Source organism: Canis aureus, chromosome 8 (assembly GCF_053574225.1).
Source record: "Canis aureus isolate CA01 chromosome 8, VMU_Caureus_v.1.0, whole genome shotgun sequence".
NCBI lineage: Eukaryota > Metazoa > Chordata > Mammalia > Carnivora > Canidae > Canis > Canis aureus.
This window is the reverse complement of record NC_135618.1, coordinates 24,386,905-24,403,063: the sequence shown is the minus strand read 5'-3', so window position 1 is coordinate 24,403,063 and position 16,159 is coordinate 24,386,905. Positions and strand designations below refer to the sequence as shown.

The 16,159-nt window shown below is 37.7% G+C and overlaps 1 long non-coding RNA gene and 1 pseudogene across 7 annotated transcripts in view; one reads left to right on the top strand and one right to left on the bottom strand.

Annotated features, from left to right (window-relative positions):
• Window positions 1-5,063: 5,063 nt before the first annotated feature.
• LOC144319150 (bifunctional 3'-phosphoadenosine 5'-phosphosulfate synthase 1 pseudogene) lies at window positions 5,064-7,218 on the bottom strand (annotated as a pseudogene).
• Window positions 7,219-7,264: 46 nt separating this feature from the next.
• Window positions 7,265-16,159, top strand: part of LOC144318516 (uncharacterized) — a 483,084-nt gene continuing 474,189 nt past the window's right edge. For 2 of the 7 annotated variants that reach the window (XR_013384489.1, XR_013384488.1), the window contains exon 1: window positions 7,283-7,498. This is a non-coding gene — a long non-coding RNA (uncharacterized LOC144318516). Of the gene's footprint in view, window positions 7,499-16,159 lie in introns of all 7 variants that reach the window. The other 5 variants (XR_013384492.1, XR_013384490.1, XR_013384486.1 and 2 more) reach the window with 4 other exon arrangements.

Sequence of the window (16,159 nt, the reverse complement as noted above, 5' to 3'; positions counted from 1 at the left end):
TAAATATAAAACATAAAGTTGTGGAACTAAATCAAAATGTACTAGTAATCATAATAAACACCAATAGAGTAAACACGCAAGTCAAAGTACAAATATTTTCAAGTTTGGATAAATAACAAAACACTCCTTAAACAGTTATCACATAAAAATTGGAAAGTTAAAGGATAAATATGTTAGGCAAACACTAAACAAAATAATTTGGTAATATATCTGTGTAAATATGTAAATATAGCTATGTAAGTTTCTATTAGACAAAATTGATTTCAAAGTAAAAATACTTTAGGGGTGTAGAATATTCAATTTAATTAAGTATTATAATATTTAATAAAAGAAGGTCCAATTCTCACAGAAAGACTAAAAAAATCTAAATTTATAAGCACCCAAAAGCATAGTCTTTATATATGTATACATTATATATGTGTTATATATATATATATTTAAATATTTTATTTATTTATTCATGAGAAACTCAGAGAGAGGCAGAGACACAGGCAGAGAGAGAAGCAGGCTCCATGCAGGGAGCCTGACATGGAACTCGATCCCAGGTCTTCAGGATCAGGCCCTGGACCAAAGGCGGCGCTAAACCGCTGAGCCACCTAGGCTGCCCTGTAATATATTTTTAATACATATATAGCAAAGCTGACAGAATTGTAAAGTAAAATTAATAAGTTAATATGCACAATAGACAATTTTTAACTCATTCATAGTAGTTGATAGAGCAAACAAAATATTAGTAGAGATATGGAAGAATTGAACAACAAAATTAGCAAGTCTGATGTAATGGGCACATATAGAGCTCTATATCCAACAATTAGAGAATGTATACGTGGAACTTTCATTAGAACTGAGCACATTCTACACTATTAAGGTGCTATTAAAAAGAGTCAAAGAATTGCTAAACAGGTGATTTTTTTCTGTTAAAATGTACCTAGTTCAGAAATAATTAAAAATGCTAATTTAAAAATTGATTTGGAAATTATAATAAAAGACACTTCAAAATAATCTTTGGGTCTAAATACAAATACCAGTGGACATTAGAAAATATTTAGGAGTGAAAATTGATGAAAACATGGCATTCTAAAATTTAGGGGATATTGGTAAAACATTACTTAAAATAATTTTTAAAAACTGGTCATCTAAGTTTCCAAATTAAAGGGGTTATAAAAATAACAGAATAAACTCAAAGTAAATTTAAATACTGAAAATAATAAGAGGAGAAAATTAAGTGGAAAAAAAGATAAGAGATGAGCCAAACATTCACTTTTTGAAAAGTCTAATAAAATAGAAACTCCCTGGCAAGATTGAGCAAGAAAAAAAAGAGAGAAGGAAGAAAGAAGAATATTGGCAGTGAAAGAATAGTATCATAGCCCCAGAAACATGAGTTTTTTAAAAGAAGATATTATAAACAATTTTAAGTCATTAAATTTGAAAACTTAAGATAAATGTTTGAGAGAAATAGAACTAGCCAATAATAATTCAAGAAGAAATTAAAAACCTCACTAATCCTAAATTATTAATAAAATGAGTTGATGGTTAACATCTAAGCCTCACCCTCCCAAACCCCATCAAACCTGGCTATGTGAACCAGTGAAATAAGACAAGATTCCAATAAAAATCTCAAAGGGTTTTTCTTTCTTTTTTGGTTTTACCTCTATGAAAATTGACAAGGCAATTATAAAATGTGTGGAAGTGCAAAGGGCTTAAATAGCCAAGATAATTTTGAACAAGTACAATATAAGACGATCTCCTTACCATAAACACTTATTACAAACTATAAATAATATAAAGCTATGAACAACAAAAGCACCGTGCATCGTTCTAGGAAAGATAAATAGACCAATGGAACTGAACAGAGATTTGAAATAGATCAATGCACAGATGGAAACCTGATATATGGCAGAGGCGACACTGCCTACCAGTGAAGGATGGGCTATTGATTAGTGTTCAGACCTTTGGTTATCAATATGGAGAAAAAAAGATTGAGAAGCTCTGTCTCTAACCAAACGCTGTTAAGTAATTTTGTGTGGATTAAAGATCTAATTGTGATAGATAGCAATAATTTAAAATGTTTTGAAGGAAATTATAAGAGATTATATTTACAACTTCAGAATAAGGAAAAGTGTAAATTGTAGTCAGTCATTTGTTTACTTGGTAATATGAATTCAAATATTAGGATGGCCCAATAATTTTTACTAATGTAATAATTTTGTTACTACTTTTTCCCTGAACTCGTTTTTCTATGTTATGTATACGAAGGCTTGGTGGGTCACATTTTTTTCTTCCCTTGAGTAAAATACTATTGTTCAAAGGATCAGTAACATTTCATAACTCAAGCCAAGTAATTTTATTTTTTTTAATTTTTATTTATTTATGATAGTCACGGGGGGGGGGGTGGGGGCAGAGACACAGGCAGAGGGAGAAGCAGGCTTCATGCACCGGGAACCCAACATGGGATTCGATCCCGGGTCTCCAGGATCGCGCCCTGGGCCAAAGGCAGGCGCTAAACCGCTGCGCCACCCAGGGATCCCAAGCTAAGTAATTTTAAAACAGATTTTTAATAGGTAGAGTTCTTCAAACCTCAGGTATTGTATTTTCTTTCTCTAAAAAAATACATGGGGAAAATGAGTGTGAAATGTGCATTCAACTAATAGGGGGAAAGTTTAGTTTTATTTTAAAAGAATAATAAAATTTGTGTTTTAAATGAGCCTATTTAAAAAAATAAAACTCACTGAATAACTCATATAAATGATGAATTAAAATATACTTACATCAAGTTCTAGATTTGGAATACAGTATTACAGAACGTTTATAGCAATTACTCTTAATCCTCTTGATCTAGGACCCTATTTATATATATAAAATTGAAGACTGGAATATAATATTTTTTATATCATCCTTTTGCCAACATTTTAATATAATTGTTAATGACAAACTTGACTGAAATATGATTGAAAAGTCAACCCTATTTTTATATAGTCTGTAGTTTTACAAATATGGGATTTTCTGTTCATTTGATTGCATACAGGAGTCAGGTATAAATACTTTGTACATTTGAAGTGAGAAAATGAAGATAAGAGTGTAATTCATAATTGTATTCCTTTTCCCTTTTAAGTAACAAAGCAATTTCATTAATGTACTTATTTGGAGGTAGTTTTAAATATTCTACTAATTTGAAAATGCAAAAACTATCTTTTTCATAGACTAATAAGATGCATCACCATATTTTCATTAATATTTTTCTGTGGCTGTCTCAGGAACACTATTCCCTTAAAATACCTGAAGGATATTGGCTACATAAAGGAAGGCAAGCAACTTTAAATGTTATTTATTCATCCAGGAATAGAGGCTGTTTGCAGCATGCAACACCAGTTTTTCTTTTTTGATTAACGTAGGTGCTTCTGAGTGACCCTTACTAATATATGCAAGGAATTTGAATGAAAGATGGGAATAGACGATATATTCAGTGCACTGACGTTGCATGGTAACATTCATCACAATTTCAAGCCTTGGCTCCATCATGCAATATAGGAAAATACAAAATACTATCTTTCTTTTTTGTTTTAGCCTGGAAGGCTTTATTATGATGTTAACTTTTTCATTGATTCAAAGGCAAAAAGTAATTGAAAATAATTTTTGAGATTTCTGGTCTACATAGAATGATTTTAATGCCATGTTATAGAATAGTGCCTGGAAACCATTTTGAAGATTATTTTTTTATTGTTTTCCTGGCATCTATTTCACCTCTCTCCCACTTAGGTTTTTTGTTTGCTGTAACCAAGGGTATTTTTATATTTGGGGAGGAAATTTGCTCCTTCCATTTTCTCAGCCTTGCAGTTTGGGTGAGACTGAATGTGTGTGCTGCCTTCGGGTGGATCTTCCCTGTCTAAAAGCCAATCGGAGAGTATTGTAACCTTGTCACAGTGACCTGCTCAGGGAAGGACATGAGTTCCAATTATCAGTGAAGGGAAACTGATTCCCAGGACATGTATAGCAGCTACTCTAAGAGACTCTAGCTTTCCAGAGTGTTTTCCTATAAGGAAAGGACATCTGGAATTGCAGCAAACATTTTGCTGAAATTACCAGAAAGAACTTGGAACTCCCAGAGGGCTACTGGGATAGCATGTAGAATAGAGAGAATATGAGAAAAAAGGTCCTTGGAGATCTCATCTGAGGTGCAAGATGAAGCTTCATTTGGACTTTTCTGTTACATAAGTCAATACCTCCTTTACTGTTTAAAGTCATTTTGAGTTTAGAACTTTGTATTTATTTCATTTTTTTTGTTACTTATTACTGAAACATTTCTATCACAAGTACTACAGGGATATTTTGTGTTTGACAGACTAAAGAGGGACAAATATTTTAATTCTTATTGAAAGATTCTTTGGTTTCAAGGAACAGGAAGATACAAATTAGAGATTAGGAATTATTGGAAAGACTTGTAGAGATGGAACCAAACAGCCAAGAGAAGGAAAAGCTTTTCACCTTGCTTAATGGGACCTCGAGCCTCTCTCTTTATGATATTAATGTGATGTTTTATGTTAATTGATTTTGATGTTAAAACAATCTTTCATTCTTAGGATACATTACATTTTATTTGGTTATGGTATCTAATTCTTTTCATTTATTGTATTTAGTTTCTAGTCTTTTATTGAGGATTTTGCATCTATATTCATAGAGGATATTGATCTTTGTTTTCTTCCTTCCTCCTTCCCTCCCTTCTTTCTTTTCTTTTTTTAGAAGCCAAAAAGTTCAATTTTATTGAATAAAAAAGTTTCTTTGGGGCTTACCTCAGATCACAGGACTACTTTAGATTGTAATAGCTGAAGATCAATAGTTGATCAGAAAGAAGGAAGAAAGAAAGCAGTTTATTTTTAATGCAGAAAAATAATCTAATTGTAAGAGATGCCTTTATACAATTCAACAAACTAGGTCTAGCGAAATTTACTGTTGAGTGGACTTTTATTTCTGTTTTCAAGGGATGAAAAGTGAGGTTCAATGTATATCTTACTGGTTACAACACTATAACAGCTTAAGAAAATCATGAGATAGGAGCATAAATATAATATAAAAAGACAAGACTTAAAATTTTATTATAGGAATATTAGCTATAATAAGTGGAACTCAAACCAAGCAGTGTGTTACACTGGTTCAAAAAGAACTCATAAGGCAGACCAAAGCTTTATTAGTTAAGGAAAATGGTCTGTTTGTAGGAAGCATGTCTAGACAAACATTACTTCGAAGAAATGCTAACAATAACTATGTGGTTCCTCTTGTTACTCAGTGAAGTGTCAAAGGTGAAGTGACTGGGCTTACAGCTTAAGCTTTCTCCAAGGATTTGTAGTATTGCGTCAGCACAGTTCAGGGCTTGGGAGCCATGACACCTTCAGATTTCTGGCCTTCTTTGGCTAGTTTGCACATTCAAGTTCCTGAAATAAATTCAAAGTCTTCATGGTGTTCAGGGTCACAGTAGTCTGTATGCTTCTTTTCCTTGTAAGTTGCAACTCAGAAGGGAACTATTTCCAAGGTGATTAGGCCAGAGGCCATTGTCAGTACTTTGGCGCCATGAGTTGGCTCATAAGGATGGTTCACCGTTTCTGAAAGAGGTCTGCCAGCAGGCTCTTGTCCAACAATGACAATGTTAACATTGTCTCCTGCAACCATCCATGCTCTCTAATGCCACTGGACTCCAGCTAGTTTAGCATACACGGTAGGAGATGGGAAGATGGCCACTACTGTTGTTTTAGGATATGGAACTCCCTCCTCTGGCACTGAAGGATGCAGCTTCATACACATCAAAGCAGCATCATTGTCCTTTGTGCAGGTACCAAGAGAGTGAAGGAGAAGGGCAAGGTGCCTGTAGCCACTCTCTAGAAGTTGCTTATAGGTATCCTCTATTAATAAAGCATGTCCACAGTACTAGATTAGACCCAACCTAGCATGCACTGGGTTGTATAATTGAAATGCAATGACAGCATCAGCATTCATATTTTTAAACATCTGTTATAGCTCAATAGGAGTAAAACAAAACTCATCAAGACCATTGTTCCAATAAATTCAGTCCAAGGCCAGAAAATTTCCAACCAGCCAACCTCCTTGTTCCATAACTTTCCTGATGTAAGGGTGGTTCTCACATGTTGTTCCCCACTGTCTGGCACCAGAACCCTCCTTTCTGTGCTCAACAAACTTTGTATTGTGAGGAATAGCCACACAGCGGTCCTACATCAGAACAAATGTAGACCAGCCATCCAGCATCTCTTTCCCTCCTGACTAGTTGTCAGAGCTGCAGGCAATGACAAGTTAATGATACCTCCATCCATAAGACAATGGAAATGAAGGCACTGCGAGGACTCCCTCTCTCATAAAATCATTCAGTGGGGTTGCCCAGCCTTCTGCTAAAACTTGCACCCACTGTATATCCATTTTATTTTCAATGCTGGTAATATTTCTGCAACTGTTTTTGCCAAATTAAGCTTATTTTCTGGCATTTCCAGTTCTTTTACTTGGTAAGTGGCATGCACAGGTACAGTATCCAGTTCCTGTAGAAGTTCCATAACTTGTTGGACATGGTCATTTACCTCACAGGAGTCTGTTTTCAGCACCAATTATGGCGCCTCTGTTCTTTTATATTCAGAATCCATTCCAGTGAAACCTTAATTCCCCCAGCCCTGTCTTTTTTCTTTTTTTTTTTTTTTTTGAGTCCTTTGACATCTCTGCATAACAAACACGCAGAGGAGCATGAACAAATACTTCAAAAAAAAAAGGTAAACCATTAAATTCTACTCTCAAAATCAATATTGCATGTATGTTAACCAATTAGAATTCAAACAAAAAAGTGAAAAAAAAGTAAACTCTCATGAAGCTGCCTTGCGTTATTGCTCTTCCGAGTATAAGGCTGTAGAAAACTTGCGAGTCAACCAAGCCTGCATCTGCAAGCAGTTTACCGACTTCTGCAATGCATGGAATAGTGTCTTCTATGTCTTCAGGGATGAAGCCAAGATTTTATTGACACCTTGGTGGCTGCTGTCATCACTCCAAGTATAGCGTGGAAGCTGAGGGCGAACCAATACTCCTCCGAAGCCATGTTCACCGTGGTCTTCCCCGCTCCACACAGGCCTGCCCGTTAAACCACACAACCGGAAAGCCCCCACTGGCCCGCACTACCTGGCCTCTCCTGTTCCTGCGGGCACGGTGAGTTTGCCTGGCGACGTTAGCGGCTCTCTGCAGCTCCGTCACCGCTCAGGCTCCGGGGACCCGCACGGCCGCAGACAGCGCACCGGCGCTGCGGTTCTCCGCGCGGGAGGCGGGAAGCTGAGGAGGCTGACGAGGAGCCGGGCGAGGCGAGAGGCCGGGCTGTCCTCCCTCGCGCCCTTGCGTCTGGCGCGCGGACGCACTGACGTACGGACGCACCGACGCGCTGACGCAAGCAGGCGCTCCCGCTCGGAACTTCGATGGAGCAGCCAGTGGCCGCCGCTCTGCTGCGGGTCTCCGGCAGATAAAAGTAAGTGTGCGAGTTTTGTTTTCTTGTGACATCTTTCGTTTTGGTATCAGGGTAGCTGGGTTTATAAAATGAATTGGAAAATGTTGCCTTTTCCGGTCTTTTTTTTTTTTTTTTTTTAAGTCTGTGAAGGGTTGGTATTAGTTCACATTTAAATGTTGGTGAGAATTCATCAGTGAGGTCGTCTGGTCTGGTTCAGGGTTTGGCTTTGTGGGGAGTTTTATTTTATTTATTTTTTAAAAAGATTTTATTGATTTATTCCTGTGTGTGTGTGTGTGTGTGAGAGAGAGAGAGAGAGGCAGAGGGAGAAGCAGGCCCCATGCAGGGAGCCCGACTTGGGACTCGACCCCGGGTCTCCAGGGTCACGCCCTGGGATGCAGGCGGCACTAAACCGCTGAGCCACCGGGGCGGCCCTGTGGGGAGTTTTAAAATTACCACTTAAATCTTTATTTGTTATAGATCTCCGATTTTCTGTTTCCTTTTGAGTCACTTCAGTAATTTGTTTCTGGAATTTGTCCATTTCCTCTAAATTATCTGATTCGTTTGTATACAATTGATTACAGGGTTTCTTGTGCTACTTTTTATTTCTGTAAGTTTGGTAGTGACACCACTTTGAATCACTATCCTTTCATTGTAGTCATTGTCATGCCTCACAGGGTAAACACATCCTTAAACCTGTATTTCTAAACACTAGACTGTCAAGTTAAATATTCTCTGATTTTTAAACAAGTAGAATCATATAGCATATATTCTTTTTTTTAAATTTTTTTAATTTTTATTTATTTATGATAGAGAGAGAGAGAGGCAGAGAGAGAAGCAGGCTCCATGCACCTGGAGCCCGACGTGGGATTCGATCCCGGGTCTCCAGGATCGCGCCCTGGGCCAAAGGCAGGCGCCAAACCGCTGCACCACCCAGGGATCCCATATAGCATATATTCTTGTCAGACTTCTCTTGCTCATTTTTTTTTGTTTGTAAAATTCATCCCTGTACCTGTAATTTGTTCATTTCATTGATGTATATACTAGTCTATCCAGTGTCTATACCACAGTTTATTTAGGGACATTTGGTTATTTTCTTTTTTTTGTTTTGTTTTAATATTATAAAAATCACTGCTGTTAATGTCCTTGAACACGTGTTGTTGCGTGCAAGCATGTGGTTGTATTGGTTTATACATAGGAATTATTTACCAGGATATAAGGTTTGTGTCTGCTCAGCTTACTTGATAAAGCCAAAGAATTTTCAGTGTGGTTAAATCAGCTGAGACTCTTGTTAGCAGTATTTTCCATTGCCCTGCTTCCTTGCCGAAACTTAGTTTTATACTTAAAAAAAAAAAAATCTTTAGTTATACTAGTTTGGGTACAATGGTATCATGTTCTGTTTTTTTTTTTTTTTAAGATATTTTATTTATTTGCTCATAAGAGACACAGAGAGAAAGGCAGAGATATAGGCAGAGGGAGAAGCAGGCTCCATGCAGGGAGCCCAGTATGGGACTCAATCCCAGGACCCCAGGATCACGACCTGAGCCAAAGGCTGAGCCCAGGCATCCCTCATGTTCTGGTTTTAATTTGCATTTATCACAGCAAAGTTAAAGTTCTTTTTATATTATTTGTCATTTAGATTGCCTCTTTTGAAAAGTGCCTATTGGGTCCCCTGCCTATTTTTCCATGGGATTATCTATTTTTATCTTAGGTTTATAGGAGTTTTAATATATTCAGATAAGAGTTTTGTTTTCTCCATATAGATATTTAATCAATGAAGCATGATTGAGAAAGCATCTTTCTCACATTATTTAGCCATACTTCACATGTCTTAAATCAATTGTCCACATATGCATAAAATTTAATGTGACCTATAGATATGAAGGAGCAAAGGAGTGAAAGATTAAAAGAATCTGGAGTTGGAGAGAGAGCTGTAGTTGTAGGAAAGACATAGATAAGAACTGGGTCTAGAAGGTTACAATGCCAATGAAAAGGGCAATTTGTGCACAGAAAAAACTGGGAAGCATAATGGTTGCCAAATATGCTTTATGTTCCTTCTCAAAAAGAAACTCAACAAGTTATACTTCTTCACGATAGTCACTACAATCTTCAGTAACTTGTTTTTTACTATGGGAAGGATATCCTGATTGGACCCTTAGAATATGGTATATTCCTGAACTGTTGTAGGCTTTTATTTCCTACTCCCTGGCATGCATATGTCTTACTAAGGCATCTCAAGTGCTTGCTACTTCCTGTTCATTAGATCCAGTTAGCATAATGTCACAAATGTAATGAACCAGTATCATGTTCTATGGGATATCAGATCAGGGGGCCTCAAACTATATTATGACAGCACAGGAGTTGACATAACCCTGAGGCAAGACCATAAAAGTATACTGTTGTACCTGTGAAGGCAAACTGCTTCTGATTATCTTTGCTGAAGGGTATAAGAAAAAAAGCCAGGTCAGTCAGGTCAATTGCTGGATGCTAGCTGCCAGGGGCTGGGTTGATTTGCTCCATTAAAGATATCACTTCTAGAAATGCACCTGTGATTGGTATCTCCACCTGATTAAGTCTGTGATAATCTACTTTCATTTTCCACGACCCATTTGGTTTGTGAACTACACATACAGCTGTAAGAAATTGGGATATTATAGGAATATTTAAAGTCTTTGATAGTTTTACTAACCTCTGTAATGGCTCTAAGAATGCAAAATTGCTTTTGGTTTACTTTTCTTGACAGATGTGGAGAAAGGTGGGGAGTTCTGTGGGTTTTCATTTGTCATTTTCTACTATAATAGATTTCGCTGAGTTTCTACTCCTTCCCACTAGTACCTGATTTTAGCACAGGACATTTAATCACTCAATCTGTACTGCCATTCTACAACCCTTATAACCAGGCTTTGGGCTTAGTTTACATCCATTCTCCCCTGAGACGACAGAAGATGAAAGACCCTTCAGAGCTATCATTAGGGCTTTATGATTTTCAGCCCTGATTCTGAATTAGGAATTCATGACTGTCAATTTTTTTTTTCCCTGGGTAATCTCTGTGGGGTCATCTGAAGCATCCAGCTGATCTCATAATCGTTATAATCATTATTGATGTCACAGTAATCAACTGACACAGCCATTTGTTCTCCCAATGTGTGTTCTCCTGTTGTACTTCCTCCCATGTCACCATATTAAGTAAGTACCTGGAGACTACTAAAAGTGGGAGGCTATTACTACTACTAGGCCTGAAAAGGCAATGGGAGGGAATGGTTACTAGAACTAGAAAGGACTGTTGTGTAGAAAAGGGTAACTGGCAAGAGCTGTAGTCTTTAGCAGAGGGACAGAGTCGTCCACCGTAATACAACAGAGGATAAAATTAGGAAAATAAATACCTAAACTCATCTGTTCCATTTTATAATATTTTCTCTCCCATTGCCCAAACCAAACCAGAAGCTAGCAGATAAGGAAACCCACTAATGCAATCCGATGGCTCAGCCTTCTGCTACCCAGAACACAGAGGAGAAGGGTAGATGGGGCAAAGATGTCTCATACCTCCTAACCCTTCAATTGGCTAACTCATCTTTTGTTTCATAGCTCACAGTGCTGTTTCCCCAAAGAAGTTTTCCTAAAGCTCTAAATACAAAATTGTAAAAAGCCTCAACTGTCTTCACTCTTAGCACACTGTTGTTTTTCTCTATAGGACTTATTACACTATGTATTTACATATGAATTAGTTGGGTCTATAGGTTAATTTACATAATGGCTCACTTTTTCATATTTCTTTTTTTCACATTTATATTGCAGAGGCTACCTGTTGCCTTACACATAGCAGATACTTATTAAATGTTTGTTGAAAAAAACTGAAATAATTAGGTCCATGCGAATTGGTGTGTGGCCTTAACCTCCATACATAATATTTCTTCTGGAAAATGTGTTCTTAAATATAAACTGTTGATATTGCCACAAAGTTTATGAAACACAGAATGCTTGTAAGTCATGACCAGTCTGTGTGTATAGTTTATACCCTATCTCAAGTGGTAGCTAAAAATATTCTACAGTAATTTCTGTGCCCTTTTAAGTTCTTCTAAGAATTATAATGTCTTTTACTGTTGAATGAATCTAAGCAAGTATTAGTTTAGTGATTTCATCCTTAGAGAACTAATGAACGTTTCTGAAGGAATGAATAAAAGTTTTTGGAATTTTGAAAGGCTTTACACAGCTAATTGACTTCTTATGAGGAACCCAGAGATAAATGAGGTATAAGAATAAAATTAATATCAAACACTACTGTAAGAATGAAACTAACAATCAAACACTACAGTATGTGCCAGACAGGATGCTGGATGTTTTACATATATTATGTGGTTAAGTTTAGGACCATAATACAGTAAATAGATATTTCATTTAATAGATTGGAAAATGGAGGTTAAATAGTGGAAAAATTTCAGAGGACTGAAAAAAGAATTTTCTTTAGGATCTCTCTTTTTTTTTTTTTTTTTTTCTGTCTTGGAGCATGGACTCACTGAGGTATATGCCAAGTATACATTTGGATGGTATAGATATATTTTCTTTAATAAATATTTTTAAATTTTCATAGTTTATTTAACAGCACATGGAGAAAATTGCATCTCAGGTGATGCTTTATCAATAGGTAAAGTATATTCTTTAAGAAGGAAGGATGATTCATAAGAATCTGCTCATTAGGGTCACATTTCCAACTCAAATAATTTAGTAGGTATGAAATCCAAAACTTGCCAGTAGATTTCATGAATTTTTGTTATTATAGCACTTCAGCATTAATTGATACCAGTGCTGAATGTATTTCTCTAATGGCAGTTTTCCAGTGTGCGAGGCTGTAATATGGAATGATGTCAGTACTTTTTGTCTTATTAATTTGATGAGGAACTAACTTGAAATGGTTTTCTTTGGTTGTTCTGACATATTTCAAAAAGATTAACAGTATGTTATTGTCCTGCTATGGAACCATTGGAAACTATCTAGTCAGCCCTTGGCAATGTTGAAACATTTCACATTGGCAATTTAATGGTGACACAGCTCCATATATGTGATTAGTATCTGCATACAACATCCAGCACAGTATAATTCAATAAGGGAATTAGATCCAGCAATAAAAGTGCTTTGTGCAAAATGCAACAATTAAACATTATTTTAATGGTTTGAAACATTGACAAGATGAGTTTTAGCTAAATTTGTTGATTGAATGAGTGAATGAATTAATCCTTAGTCTTGGATTTTTTATGCCACAGGGTACTTTTACTTGTAGAGCAATTTGTATAAAGCTATGATAACTATGCTCTTAATTTAACTTATAACAGTGTTGTGAATTATGTGGGCAAGGTCTTATTTATTTTTCAGGACTGTGGAAGCTGATGCTCAAAGAAATTGAGTGCTCTGGCCAAGGTCAACAGTTCCTTACTGGTGGAGTTCAGAGCAGAGCTCTGGTCTCCTGATCATTGTTCACTTTTAATTGTTTCAAATTTTGTGCTGAGCTGAGTGTGTACAAACCATAAAGATAAAATAAGCATGATCTGCATTTAATATTAATAATAAACCAAATGTCTAATAAAATTAATCTGACATGCTTAAAGATATGCATAAATGTTATTGTCTTGCATAGCAATTAGGTATAGATTCTAAGACATTTGGATACATTACAATAATTAGTATTACTTTTCCTTAGATACAATTTCCAATTAGGACACTTGGGTATTCCATCAAATGCATAATCATAGTCAAGTGACCAGACCTGCTGTCTAAGACTCCTCAGGAGACAAAGATTACAGGTAGCTTCCCTTTGATAAGACAAGTGACAAGATGAAGGTTGTAGGTTGTAGGTTGAGCTTTTAACTTAGAAGCTACTGGAACATTTAAGAAAAGGGTAAAGAGAGGGATGGATTGTGGGAGCGATTTGCAATAGAAGGGGCATAAAGAAGGGCAGTGTTCGGGTAGAGAAGTTGGAGTCTATGGTTGAACTGTGTGGATGCTTAGGAATTACTAGCTTTCATGTTGGAACAGGTCATGTCTTTAGGGTGAAGACCAATTTTAAACACCCAGTTGCAAGGATAGGCTGTTCCCCACCAAATGAGCCTAATCATGTGACTTAAAATTCATACAAATATAAAGTTTAGTGAGAACTATTGTGGTTGTTTGTTCTTTGCTGCTTAGTATTTGACATCCATTATTTTACCATTTTGTTTCACATAATAAACAATTATAAGATGTATCAATCAATTTAATATTTTCTTCAACTACAATAAAAATGCAGTTTGATTTTTACCTGTCATATAGGTTTCCTGCTATGACTTGAGTTCAGAGTGTGAAATAGGAGAATTGATCTAGTAAAGACAGATGAAAGTCATATGATCATTCACTAACAACTGACTCAAGAACAATAATGGAATTAAGATACACATAATGTATAGATATGTATACTATGTAGAAAACCCACTATCTCTATTTTCTGTGTCAAGAAATTTACAACTTTTCCTACTAAAACATTAGCACCTGAATGCAAAGGCTTATTTTTCTGAATACTGTATAACAGATGGGATTGGTGGAGTATATGAGGGAAATTACAGCTCCTTTCATTTTTATACTTATTGCCCAGTGATAATGTGTGTATATGTGTGTCCTTTTGCATTTTTAACAGGTGTTTGGATGAGGCTGGATTCAAATGAAGAAATGAACAAATTCAAAACTTTATTTTTAATACTATTGCAAATATATATGTATGTGTATATATTGTGTATGTATAAAAAATATGAAGTTTTACATATATCTTACCTAATTTTTTTAAATTAAGTTATTAAAATTGTTACAAAGTGCTTTGAAATGTCAAATAAAATATTAATAAAGTAAATACAGACAATATCAAAGTGGAAGTAAAAATCAGATGTAAATACATCTTAATCCCCAAAGCTATCTTAATATTGACTCAAGATTTCATGTTTAGTTTTGGTAGGTGTACATTTTATGAGCCCTAAGTGGTGGTACTTACACATGACTACAAAAGTAGTAATTTCAAGGACAGGGCAAGCTGGTGGAGGAGCAGGGTTCTTACCTCACAGGGCCCCACCAATTTACCTGGATAACTTTCAGATCATCCTGAACACCTACGAATTTGAGCTGAGATTTAAAGAGAGAACAGCCGGAATGCTACAGAGAGAAGAGTTTTCACTTCTAACAAGATAGGAAGGTGGAAAAAAAGAAAAAAAAAAAAAGAATCAAGTGGGGGAGGGGCCCGCAAGGAACAGGACTAAGGCAGGTTGGTGAGAGCTTCTGGACAGGAAAGCCCCGCCCTGGAGAAGCAGAAACTTTAAAAATCTGCCCGGATTCTTCCAGGATGGAAAGGCGCTCAGCAGGGAAATTGGGCAGAAGTGCAGGAGGGGCAGGGACGCCTCCAGTCTCCCAGAGTCACTAGGACAGGAGGGGCTCCCGGGGGAGAGCGCCCCACAGACTGTGGGCCAGTCTCGGTGAAGGGCTGGAGCGCCGGGGGGGCCTCGGGAGCAGCCGGTGGGTCAGATGGGGGCTCAGGGCAGAGGGAACTGCAGCCCGGGAGTGTGATTCCAGCAGTGCAGGCTCCGGATTCCAGGGTGCCGGGGGACACAGCCCAGGATCCTGCGCTCCCCCCGGATCAGGCGGAGGCCAGGAGGGCACAGGACAGCGAGGACGCTCCTGCCACCGGGCGCCCCCAAGGGAGGTGGAGGCCGGGAGGGCACAGGACAGCGAGGACGCTCCTGTCACTGGTTGCTGGGGGGAGATGGGGGGGAGTGGGCACAGGACGGTGAGGACGCTCCTGCTGCCGGGCGCCCCCCAAGCTGTGCGGATCAGCGCCCCCCACCCCGGGAGCACCCAGGCCAGTACAGACTGGGAGACTGCGGTAGTTACTGTGGGAGCTGACTCCAGGGCTGGGGACCTGGCCATCGCCAGTGGTGGTGTTCCTCCTGGTGTCACCCTGTGCCTGGGAGGGACAGGGCTGCCAGGGAACAAGGGCCTCATGGGGTCAACAGCTCCCACTGAGCCTGGCACCTGGCGGGGGGGGACGGGGGGGCAGCTCACCCTGAAAGTACACACACCTGAAAGTCAGCACAGCAGACCCTCCCCCAGAAGACCAGCTGGAAGAATGGGAGGAGCAAGTTCTTGGCCGAGCAGCTCTGGAAAGCTCCAGGGGAAGTCGAGGGATTTATAGTATATAGACTAGAGGGTTCCTTCTTCCCTTTTCCCTCCCCTTTTTCCAGTACAACTCATTTTTATATCAGACTAAAAATTTCCAGTATTTTTTTCCTCTTCCCCCCTTAACTACAATATTTTACCACCTCTTCATTTTTAAATTTCTTCCTTTTTGACTTTCATATTTTTACAATTACATGTCTTAGATCTATTTTCCACTTCTAGATTCCCTTCAACATGCTCAATTTAATTTTGGGAGATATACAAGATATTTGTTTTGTTTCGCTTTGTGTTTTCTCTGCCTTATTTTATTCTACAATGGCAAAAGTTAGTACCTTCTAAAACATGACCAGCATGCACCCATAACCACGTGGTATACCATGCTGGTTCATTCTGTGAGATTATGTTCTTTCTTCATTCCAATTCTGTCTCCCTCTCTTACCTCATTTATATTTTAGTGCTCAATATTGGGGCTTTCTACAGGTATCGCTGGATTATATAAAT